The sequence below is a fragment of the Ictalurus punctatus genome, chromosome 22 (genome assembly GCF_001660625.3).
Source record: "Ictalurus punctatus breed USDA103 chromosome 22, Coco_2.0, whole genome shotgun sequence".
Classification (NCBI taxonomy): Eukaryota; Metazoa; Chordata; class Actinopteri; order Siluriformes; family Ictaluridae; genus Ictalurus; species Ictalurus punctatus.
In genome coordinates this window covers 4,503,016-4,515,061 of record NC_030437.2, presented here as the reverse complement: position 1 = coordinate 4,515,061, position 12,046 = coordinate 4,503,016, and the positions used below count along the sequence as shown (strand labels likewise).

The following is a 12,046-nucleotide window of genomic DNA, read 5'->3' as shown; positions in this document are numbered from 1 at the left end:
CTTTTATACGAAACCAATCAGTCACTGTTACCACCAGCAGGTGGTATAGTGTTTTATTCCTGGACTCTGGAGACTCCTTCCATAATAATTCAATTAAACATCTCCGTACAGAAAACACCGGCTTTTAAATTCATTTATGCGGCGTGTTCGCCTGTGTTATGTTACTATAGAAACTATAACATATCAGGAATAACATAACATATCAGAACAGTCACATTAATACAAATATAAATATAAAATGTTAAGCAATTATGTCCACGTGCTCATCTTCCTCTTCATCATCAGCACCAAAGGTGATCCGTTTATAGCTGCAGCTACAAAGGTCCAAATATCATACCGCTTAAAATTTTTTTAAAAATTCAATCTCAATGGACATTTACTCTCACCCTCTTATACAATCATCCATCTGTGCCATCTCCATTAGACTTTAATGCCTTTTCTAATAGCTGGCTAAGAAGAGAACGGGATTTTATTATACACACACTAACCCATAAGCATTTTGATAATTACAATTGCCGGAAATCCTGGGAGTGGCCCAGGATCCCATGCTGCACAATAATCACATTGCCAAAGACTGGTAATCTGCTTTACACATACAGTTTTGTTGGGATTGATGTGGTGCTGTGGTGCTACTGTGAGTAAAAACTTCAGCTGGAGAGAAATAAAACGTTTAAATAAATTGCGAAAACACTAGCGGCCCAAGAACCAGCATTAATGAAACACAAGGAAAGCTGCTTTAGGTAAGACACCCATTCAATTCTATATTCATTGAAAAAGGGATTCTGTTAGAAATGTTTCAAGAAGTGTTAAAAAAAAGTTTTCCCCTCACGCTCCAGCACATGTTTTACAGTGATTTTCTGAGACAAGTGGAATGTGGCTGCTTTTAAAAAAGGGCTGCAGCCTGCATTTGCACATTCACACGAGCAAGGGGGGAAAAAAAACAAACATGGAGGAAACACGGAGTGCCAGTGAAAAATTTGTCTTGGGAGCGAGTGATGTGGAATGTAAAAATAGTTTATTTCCAATATTGCAACATATCTATTTTTGCGATATTCACCGGTAAGCAATGCGACATCCCACATCACAACTGTGGCACACAAGCAACTCGATTTCTCTTGATTTTCTGCCTCCGACCAAAGCTACAACTAAAGCAAACAACCTCCTTGCTGCCAGAATTACACCTAGCTTTAGCTCTGATAATAATAAATCTAATATTGATAGTAAGGTATGCCCAAAACAATGAGACTACAAGGAACTAAAGGGAATTTCTTGATACAGACAGGATCACCTCTTGGAAAGTGATGCTTTCATTGCTCTTCTCCCCATCTCCATGTCAGCATTTAATTCATAATACCCTGCAATACCCCGCAATACCCTGCTGATTGTTTTATTTATTTATTTTTAGTGGAAAAACCTCACTGATGTAAGAGCAATGCAGTGAAGGTTTTGCTTTTCAGCGCGACACATTTTTGTCATGTCAGAAAACGAAAAGCCACGCCATTTGTAACAAAGAGCCGACAGTGAGAGTTTGGCAGCACTGGCTCTCTGGGGTTACACCGATCAAACAGTTCTTGGAAGGAGACTTAGGCCTAGATCACCAGGGGAGAAAGGTAAAGTATGGAACGGCAACGGTGCAAAATGGTTGAAAGGCGTATCAGAATAAGCAGTTGTGTCAAATGAGGTGCATGTAACTCCACGGTGTGTTCTGAGCTGAAGCACCAGGTTCAAAGAAATGCAAATGTTCTTACTTACACTGATAATCTGGGGAGGTAATCCATCTAAATGCATCATGAATGCTTTTTTTTTCTTTTCTGCCACATTCTACATTTCACAACTCAGCTAACCCCATTTCGGTCTTGTAATGTTCTGCACAGATGGAACATGACAACTCTTCCTCTTCCTTCGGCAGTGCAGCGGCATTCTAGTGGCCCAGTTTTATGAGTTTTACTACAGAGTGATACGCTGCACTTTCGGCCCTCAGCTAACTGTACGTATTACAAGTAAGGAATAAAACAAGGTAGACCGTGCTGTTATACAAAAATAATTCAAGCTGGGTGATGTGATGTAATCCGTCACCACTCTGAAGTGAATTATTGTGGTAAATCGTTACGGCCGACACGGAAGCGTTTCATTCTGCTCATAATGTGGCGATTTGCCATCAGCGCAATTTGTCATTTTATTAACAAACGAACGTCACATCCGATCAGGATAATTCAACACAATGCCACCAGAGAGCATCCTGCACTAAAATTCTGAGAGCACGTCATCAGTTGTCACAGTCACTTCACTTCCTGTTCAAGCGCTATATAAAGCACATGCTGAAAATTGTTACCTCTTATGTAAGTGATCAGTTATCAGCCATTGTCCTTGCCTTCTTGGCTACCTGCCTTTTGGGATTATTCTGAAACTGTTGATATCTTTGTGCTTCCCCCTGCCTGGCTTCCGGATTATTCTCTGGATCGCTATCCACTGGCTCTAACATCATGATGATCTTTGTCCATGACCCTGGCCTGTTTATTGTTATTGAAATTTTGTTAATCTCGTCAACGAACGAACTCTTACAATACCTCTACACTGACACATCATGCTTTTTAATTGTTTATAATTATGTTATGTAATGTAATTTTGTGGAACGTCTGTGAGAGAAGTTAGTTATTGTTATCGCTTATGTTTTAGTACATATAAACAGTCATTTCCTCACCAGCGTCCCTTTTTTTCCTCCCTCTTGCCGTTAACAAGACCAAAAAAGGAAAAGAAAAAAAAAACACCCTCCTTTACCAAACATAAATGTTAAACGAACCATTCCTAATGCAAAATTTAATCATATCTAAGATTATGCATATCATTATTGAAAAATAACAAGGCTTTTAAAAATCCATTTAATTAGTATTATTCTAGGATTATGTAGCGCATCCGTCATCAAGTCCCTGTGTATGATAACTTATTGGAACGAGCGTTTTAATGTAAACCTGTCATTTATATTATGGTCGGAACTACTGTCTGTTTGGAGCTGCTGTTATAGAAAATCAATGCACACCTTCTGATTCGAGTATTCATCTGTGCTGTGATATGATATATTGATAAATAATGTAATAAAAGCTAGAAGTATGAATTCCATAAGGAATAAAAGGCTTGGGGACATGCCATTATAAGAAAATAAGTTTATTCAGTATCAGCGTTTTGCACCAATCAATAAGATTGCATGAGTCTTCATTCAGGACAGAGGGCATTGAGTTTTCAGGTTTGTTTGTAACATGCCAACTGGCATTTAAAAAAAAATCTTATTAACTTCAAGATCAGCCATAACATTAAAACCACCTGCCTTATATTTTACAATTAGCAGCAGATCCTTTAAGTCCTGTAAGTTGCGAGGTGTAGCCTCCATGGTTTGGACCTGTTTGCCCAGCACAACCCAGAGATGCTCGATAGGACTAAGATATGGGGAATTTTGAAGGCCAAGTCAACACCTAGAACTCTTTGTCGTGTTCCTCAAGCTGTTCCTGAACCATTTTTGCCATGTGAAAGAGGCCACTGCCGTTAGGGAATACAGTACCATTGCCATGAAAGCGTGTACTTGGTCTGGAACAATGTTTAGGTAGGTGGTACGTGTCAAAGTAACAACCACATGATACCCCAAGCCCACTTGCCTTCTTCACATAGTGCATCCTGGTGACATGTCTGCTCCAGGTAAGTGATCTACATGTACCCAGCCATCCACATAATGCAAGAGAAAACGTGATTCATCAGACCAGGCCACCTTCTTCCATTGCTGCATGGTTCAGTTCTAATGCTCATGTGGCCATTGAAGGCACTTTCGGCCGTGGACAGAGGTCAGCAGGGCTCTGACCGGTCTGCAGCTACGCAGACCCAGATGCAGGAAGCTGTGATGTACTATGTGTCATATCATATCATAGCCAGCATTAAATTTATCAGCACTTTGTGCTACAGTAGTTCTTCTTTGGGATCGGACCAGAAGGGCTAGCCTTTGCTCCTCTTGAGCACATGGTCCCCAGTTCACTGGCTGTCCTTCCTTGGGCCACTTTAGGTAGGTACTAACCACTGGAAACCATGAACACCCCATAAGACCTGAGATATACACCGATCAGCCATAACTTGATCAGCCATAACCACCTGCCTAATATTGTGTAGATCCCCCTTGTGCCCCCAAAACAGAAGTGTGCGTCACTTACCTGGGGAACACCACCTACCTAAACATCATTGCAGACCAAGTCCCCTTCATTGGCAATGGTATTCCCTAATGGTAGTGGCCACTTTCAGCATGATAATGCATCCTGCCACACTATAAAATTGTTCAGGAATGGTTTGAGGAACATGACAAAGACTTCAAGGTATAGACTAGGACTCCAAATTCCCCAGATCTCAATCTGATCGAGCGTCTGTGGGATGTTTTGGACAAACAAGTCAGATCCACAGAGGCCCCACCACGCAACTTCAGGACATAAAGGATCTGCTGCTACCTTCTTGGTGGCAGATACCACAGCACACCTTCAGATGTCTTGTGGAGTACATGCCTTGAGACGTCAGAGCTGTTTTGACAGCACAAGGGGCATCTCCGAAAAAAATCAGGCAGTTGGTTTTAAAGTTATGGCTGATCGGTGTGTGTAGGGGAGTCAGAATCTTGCACCCTACTGCATGACTGTGAAAAAGAATAGCAAAGATCTGCATCTGAAGAGAAATTCATACATTATTCCCACATTACAAAATATTAAAATAAATCATGCATTCTGCTGGAAGTACCAAGAATATGAAAGATTACAAATCACATTTATCAGGAACTACCAAGAATATGCAAGCTTACTGCTAATATGTGTTTTATCAGGCATTTCAGGAAAACAAAAAACAAAAAAAAACTGATCTACAAACAGCTCCTGCCTTGTGCTGCAAATTTACTCAGCAGGAAATGAGATGTAAAGCAGCTGCTTACGGATGCGCATTAAAGAAATGATTGAAGCTGTGACAAGGGCCACAAGGAGGCAGAGTGGAGGCACTGAACTCTGAGCCAATTATATTATATGTATTTTTTTTAAATATAGCCATAGGAAGACTCTGTATGGAGAAAGGCATAATGATAAATGACCTCACAGACTTTAATTTAAGCGCGTGTATTATTCAAACTCATGGATAATGTATAAGGAGCATTAAGATCCAATATCCAACATTTTCATCTACTCTGAATATGAAACTGCATGGCCTTTCTTGTGCTTGTTGATAAATTCGACATTTCTCTGAGAACATGACGCAGTTTTTAATTTTGTTTTGCATAATCACGTTATAGTTTTTCATGAACTATACTGGGCTGTATGACGTGACTGAGATACAACAAAAGAATCATGCTAAAGGGGGTGTTTGTAGATACAATTTGTTCAATGTTACAGCATTTTGATAAACAGAGGAATAAGGAAGCTCAATCCCAGGCCAGGGTTATGATTTAATGTGTTTTTTAAACAGAGCTTGGAAAGTGCTAGCTGTAAGCAATGACTCAATCTAATCTTGTCTTAAAGCTGATGGTGCAGCCATACTGTTTTTTTTTTTTTTTTAAATCAGAGGTTAATTGTAGATGACATCTCACATATGGCTGGGGAGAGAGTGGCATGAGACTAAAGGTTTACCATCGAGAGCCATCTGTTCTCAATGTTTAAACCTTATTGAGCATCATCTTAATGAAAAGAGATGGGCACAACTCCCTGTTACATTTTTTTTTCTGGCTTCTATCTGAGGTTCTGCAACTGTTGCACTCGTGGATTAAGGAGCCATTCTGTTTTAATTAGAAAATGAATTTTGATGGCAGTGTTCCAAGCAGTGCATAAAGGTCCTATAACAGAACAGGAAGGAAAGAAAAACAGCAAATAAAAAAGTGCTGCCTCGACCAAGCCAAAAATCGAATTAAGTGGAGAATATTAAAAGCTCTGAGTAAATTTGAATTTGGAGCTTACCAAATGCTTACCAAATATAAAGCAGCCTTTTATATGAAACTATATCACAGCTCTATTGGATTCTTGTTTCCGATATTATATCTGGTCATTTATTTATTGAGAAAAATGATCCAATATTACATATCTGTGAGTGGCAAAATTATGTGACCCTCTTGTGCAGCAATAACTGTTGATCAGTCCTGCACATCAGCTTGGAGCAATTTTAGTCCATTCCTCAGTACAGAGCAGTTTCAGCTCTGGGATGTTGGTGGGTTTCCTCACATGAACTGCTTGCTTTTGGTCCTTCCACAACATTTCTATTGGATTAAGGTCAGGACTTTGACTTGGCCATTCCAAAACATTATCCAAAAACGTTAATATTCTTTAATCATTCTTTGGTAGAACGACTTGTGTGTTTATGGTCATTGTCTTGCTGCATGACCCACTTTCTCTTGAGATTCAGTTCATGGACAGATGTCCTGACTTTTTCCTTTAGAAATTGCTGGTATCCTTCAGAATTCATTGTTCCATCAATGATGGCAAATCGTCCTGGCCCAGATGCAGTAAAACAGGCCCAAACCATGATACTACCACCATCATGTTTCACAGATGGGATAAGGTTCTTATGCTGGAATGCAGTGTTTTCCTTTATCCAAACATAACACTTCTCATTGAAACCAATAAGTTCTATTTTGGTCTCATCCATCCACAAAACATTTTTCCAATAGCCTTCTGACTTGTCCACGTGATATTTAGCAAATGCAGACCGGCAGAAATGTTATTTTGGAGAGCAGTGGCTTTCTCCTTGCAACCCTATGATGCACACCTTTTTGTTGTTCAATGTTCTCCTGATGGTGGACTCATGAACATTGATATTAGTCAATGCGAGAGGGTCTTTAGTTGCTTAGAAGTCACCCTGGGTTCCTTTGTAACCTTACGGACTATTACGGACTAATATGTCTTGATCTTGGAGTGATCTTTGTTGGTCTTCACTCCTGTGGAGGGTAACAATGGTCTTGAATTTCCTCAACAATATAAACAATACAATCTGTCTGACTGTGGATTGGTGAAGTCCAGAATCTTTAGAGATGGTTTTGTAACCTTTTCCAGACTGATCAGCAACAACAACTCTCTTTGTGAGATCCTCAGAAATCTCCTTTTTTCATGCCATGATACACTTCCACAAACATGTGTTGTGAAGATCAGACTTTGATAGATCCCTGTTCTTTAAATAAAACAGCAGCTCATTCACACCAGATTGTCATCCCATTGATTAAAAACACCTGACTCTAATTTCACCTACACATTAAATTGCTAATCCTAGACATTCACATGCGCTTGCCACTCACAGATATGTAATATTGGACCATTTTCCTCAGTAAATAAATGACCACGATTAAATTTTACATTTACATTATTTGGCCAAGCAACTTACATTGATCTCGTTATACAACTAAGCATTTGAGCATTAAGGGCTTTGCTCAAGGGCCCAACAGTGGCAGGTTGGCGGTGCTAGGATTTGAACTCACAACCTTCGGATCAGTAGTCAAACATCTTAACCACTCTTGGCCATAATTCCTAAACAGTTAATGCAATTTTTTTGTTAAAAAAAATTGAATAAAAGCTGAGTCTACATTTCAGTCTACATTTCAGTCACATCTTCATTTCAAATCCATTGTGGTGGTACAGAGGCAAAATTTTGTAAACTGTGTCACTGTCCACATACTTATGGACTTGACTGTAATCACCTTTGGGTTGGTAACAGTGATTCCACTTTGTGCTGGGCTTCATCACACCACCCTGTCATGAAGTATTTTCCTATAACAGCACACACCCAAGTTTTTGATTCCTTATATAACAAGATGAACAATAAAGAAAACACAACAAAACAGAGTCTCTTCCACCATTATTCTTTTTATCTTGTTTATATCATGGTGAGATGTACAATTTTTGAATGCTTTGCTTAGTCATATCCGAATATGATACAAAAAGCTCAATTCATTATTTTATTTAGATGCCTTTTAGTCCTTCATTTACAAAAACACACTATAGTTGCCATGATGATCTCCATGCACTGTAGCCTATAATTCATTTCTTGCTGCATAAATAAAATGAGAATCATGGTTCAGCAGCACTAATGTATATACATAATAGGCATATGACTAAATTATTGAGTTGAGGTGTAATATGTATTTAAAATACCTAAAATTAGGAATTAATGCACACTTGCCAACAAATCAAAATAGGGAACTTTTGTGGCCATTTTAAAAATAGTCACAAAGTCTTTTGGGATTGCGCGTGTAATGACTGTACCACAAACTCACCAGAAAAGAGAATTTACAAGTTTGCCTAATAGTAGTTCAAAACAGCTCAAAATGGAGCAGGTCTTCAGTGCTCCCACTGAAAACACCAATACTTATAGAATAGAAAGCTACAGTGTAATTGAAGAGACAGTATGATTCGCTAATTAGCAGTTTGCACAAGAGCTACAAAAAAAAACAACAGTTAGGTCTGACAGAGCACACAAAGATGCTAAACATGTATGACCTCTAGTTTTATGCTGAAGATAATGTAGGTCAATTGACATTTTATTTCATAGCATACAAATTTAATCACTTGGCTTATGAGATGACATTAGTTACAACTATCGCAATAATATTAGAATAAATTCTATTATGAAGACTGCTCCACCTCTGGGACAGAGCCAGATGTGATTTTTTTTCCCACTAGAAATATGCCCAGCTGTGCACAACAATCTGGTTCAAAATATGTAATAATCTGTCCACACTACACACCATACGCTATGTATTCCATTCATAAGCTCCAAGATAATTTCATAAAAGTGTGGAGAGGCTTCTGATCTCTATTCTCATTAATTAACTCAGTGAAAACACAGACAGAAGAAATCAGTGTTCATAAACAATGGCAACACTAGAGTTTAATAAGCCAAGATTAGCTATGAGTACACTTGGGACATCGATGTACTGTACAGTCAAACTGTTAATTTGATTGTTTTAATGCGTCAATGTATAGAGTAACACTTTAAAATGCCCATTTACAGAGCCTTGCAATCTGACCTCCAAAAGGGTTAAGGTTGAATGAAGTAAGAGTAAACAAACCTACAAATAAACAAAAAAAAGACCCCCAGAGAACAAGAAAATAAGAATCAGACCTCAAGATACAAATATGCACAATAACACACTGCGACAAAACAAAGAAACAGCAAGGTACACTAGGGATGTCACGAGAACCGATACTTCGGTACCAAGTCGGTACCAACATTCTTAAAAGGTGTACTTGTTTTTCTGCAGTTTCATTTGTACCGATTGTAACGAGAGTACCGGGTGTACCGAGGTTGCGATTCTTCCGAACCTGAAGGGGGCAGCAAATATGCGCAAGTGTTTTAGCCACAAGTGGTAAAGAAGAAGAACTACGCACACGGGGGAAAAACTACAAAAGATGGCTATGGCGACAAGTTCAGCTCCTCCCCGACTCGTTGAGAGGAAAAAAGGCAAGAGTCAAATATGGAAATGCTTCGCATTCGAGGCGGATAAAAACGGACATATAATTGATGCTCTGAAGCCAGTGTGCAAATCTTTTCGGCCTGAGACCATGTCAGTGAATTTAAAATAAAGCTTGCATTCAGCGTATAAGGTGTGTGTTTAGGAGTGCACCTTAGCACCTGTAGACTCCTCTGTTTTAGTCATTGTCAGACAGTGTTTGATAACTAAAATCTCTCTCTTTCTCTCTCTCTCCTGTATCAGCCAGAGGAGGATGTCCACCAGGAGAGTCAGGAGCAAAGTCAGCAAACATTAACACAACCAACCTTAAGAGAAGCTTATAAAAGGCACAGAAAATATGACAAAAACTCAAACGAAGCAAGGAAACTGGATAGGGCAGTTGCTGAATTTATATGCATGGACCAAGTTCCTGTCTACACTGTAGAAAAGCATGGATTCCAGCAAATGCTTCAGCAGTTCAACCACAGATACCAGCAACCAAGCAGAAATTACTTAATGTATAGAGATCCCCAAACTATACACCAAAACCAGAGACTTCATTTCAGAACATCTCAAAGAAAAACCATTTTATGCCTACATATTTATTATATATCTATTTTGTAATGGCTTTTTTATGTGACTGTTGCCACTATTGTTTTTATAATGCTCAAATGTTTAAATAAAGGAATTAATGTTTAAGTATTATTTATTTATTTATTTTTACACACCGTGGTAGCAACTTTGGTATCAGGTACCGTGTATTTTTGCTGGTATCGGTAACGACTACTAGATTTTTAGTATCGTGACATCCCTAAGGTACACACAGACCAACTAGTCAATAACTAGCATGAATCAAGATGGACACAAACGGGAAACAAACCGATGACAGGAAAAACCAAGGCCGAAGAAAGGACTAGAACAAAACCTAAAACAAACACATGCTAGCCCATAGGGAACTCTGAAGCATAGCTTTAATCCATCACAGGTATGATAATATATACTATTTTCCTAAAAGTATGTGACCATCAGACCCATAAAGTTGGAAGTTCACAAATGTATAGAAGGTCTTTGTATATTGTAGCATTTAAATTTCTCTTCACTGGAACCAAGAGGCCCAAACCTGTACCATGACACAATGCCTCTGTGCACAAATCGAAGCTCCATGAAGACATGGTTTACCAAGTTTGGAGTTGAAGAACTCGAGTGTCCTGCAAGAAGCCCTGACCTCAACCCCACTGAGATGAAAGGCCTCCTCACCCAACATCAGTGCTTGACCTCACCAATGCACTTGTGGCTGAATGAGCACAAATCCATATTGCCATGCTCCAAAATCTAGTGGAAAGTTTATTATAACAGCAAAGGGGGACTAAATCTGGAATTGGATGTTCAACAAACATGTATGGGTGTGATGATCAGGTGTCTACATACAGTACTTCACTGGAACTAAGGGGCTCAAACCCTGAAAAACAGCTCAGAACATTATCCCTCCTCCACCAAACTTTACTGTTGGCACTATGCATTCTGGTAGGAAGCGTTCTCCTCGCCAGATTCATCTATCAGACTGCCAGATGGTGAAGCATGATTCATCACTCCAGAGAACACATTTCCACTCCTCCAGAGTACAGTGGCAGTGCTTTACATCACTCTATACATTACACCACTCCACACTTGACATTGCACATAGTGTTCGGAAGCATGTGTGCAGCTGCTCGGCCATGGAAACCTGTTTCATGAAGCACAGTCCTTGTCCTGACGTCGCTTCCGAGGCAGTTTGGAACAACCCTACCCTGTAAGTTTGCATGGTTTACCGCTTCATGGATGACCTGCTGTTGCTCCTAGGTGCTTCAATTTCACAATTACAGCATTTACAGTTGGTCAGGGCAGATGTAGCAGGGCAGAAATTTCACAGACTGCCTTGTGGCAAAGGTGGCATCCTAGAAATTTTCAATACATCAATACAACCCATTCTATTTTGTGTGTTTGTTTAAGCAGACTGCATGGATGTTTTCTTGATTTTACGCACTTGTTAGCAATGGGTGTGGTTCAAACCCTTTAGCTCAAGCATTAGGAGGTGTCCACATACTTTTGGCCATATATTGTATAGCATATCTACAAATATTTGATTATATCTTTTCATGTGACAACACTGAAGAAATGACACTTTGCTACAATGTAAAGTAGTGAGTGTACAGCTTCTGTAACAGTGTAAATTTGCTGACCCCTCAAAATAACTCAAAACATGGACATTAATGTCTAAACCGCTGGCAACAAAAGTGAGTACACCCCTAAGTGAAAATGTCCAAATTGGGCCCAATTAGCCATTTTCCCCTCCCCGGTGTCATGTGACTTGTTAGTGTTACAAGGTCTCAGGTGTGAATGCGGAGCAGGTGTGTTAAATTTGGTGTCATTGCTCTCACACTCCCTCATACTGGTCACTGGAAGTTCAACATGGCACTTCATGGCAAATAACTCTCTGAGGATCTGAAAAAAAGAATTGTTGCTCTACATAAAGATGGCCTAGGCTATAAGAAGATTGCCAAGACCCTGACACTGAGCTGCAGCACGGTGGCCAAGACCATACAGCGGTTTAACAGGACAGGTTCCACTCAGAAC

General features: G+C 39.5%; 1 protein-coding gene and 1 long non-coding RNA gene across 3 annotated transcripts in view; one reads left to right on the top strand and one right to left on the bottom strand.

Moving 5' to 3' along the window:
* wscd2 (WSC domain containing 2) overlaps positions 1-12,046 on the bottom strand; it is a 75,870-nt gene that overhangs the window by 24,031 nt on the left and 39,793 nt on the right. The window lies entirely within an intron of this gene.
* LOC124626148 (uncharacterized) overlaps positions 580-12,046 on the top strand; it is a 46,241-nt gene continuing 34,774 nt past the window's right edge. The window contains exons 1-2 of one of the 2 annotated variants that reach the window (XR_006980797.2): positions 580-740; positions 9,698-10,132. This is a non-coding gene — a long non-coding RNA (uncharacterized LOC124626148). Of the gene's footprint in view, positions 741-9,697; positions 10,133-12,046 lie in introns of those variants that run through there. The other variant, XR_006980798.2, reaches the window with a different exon arrangement.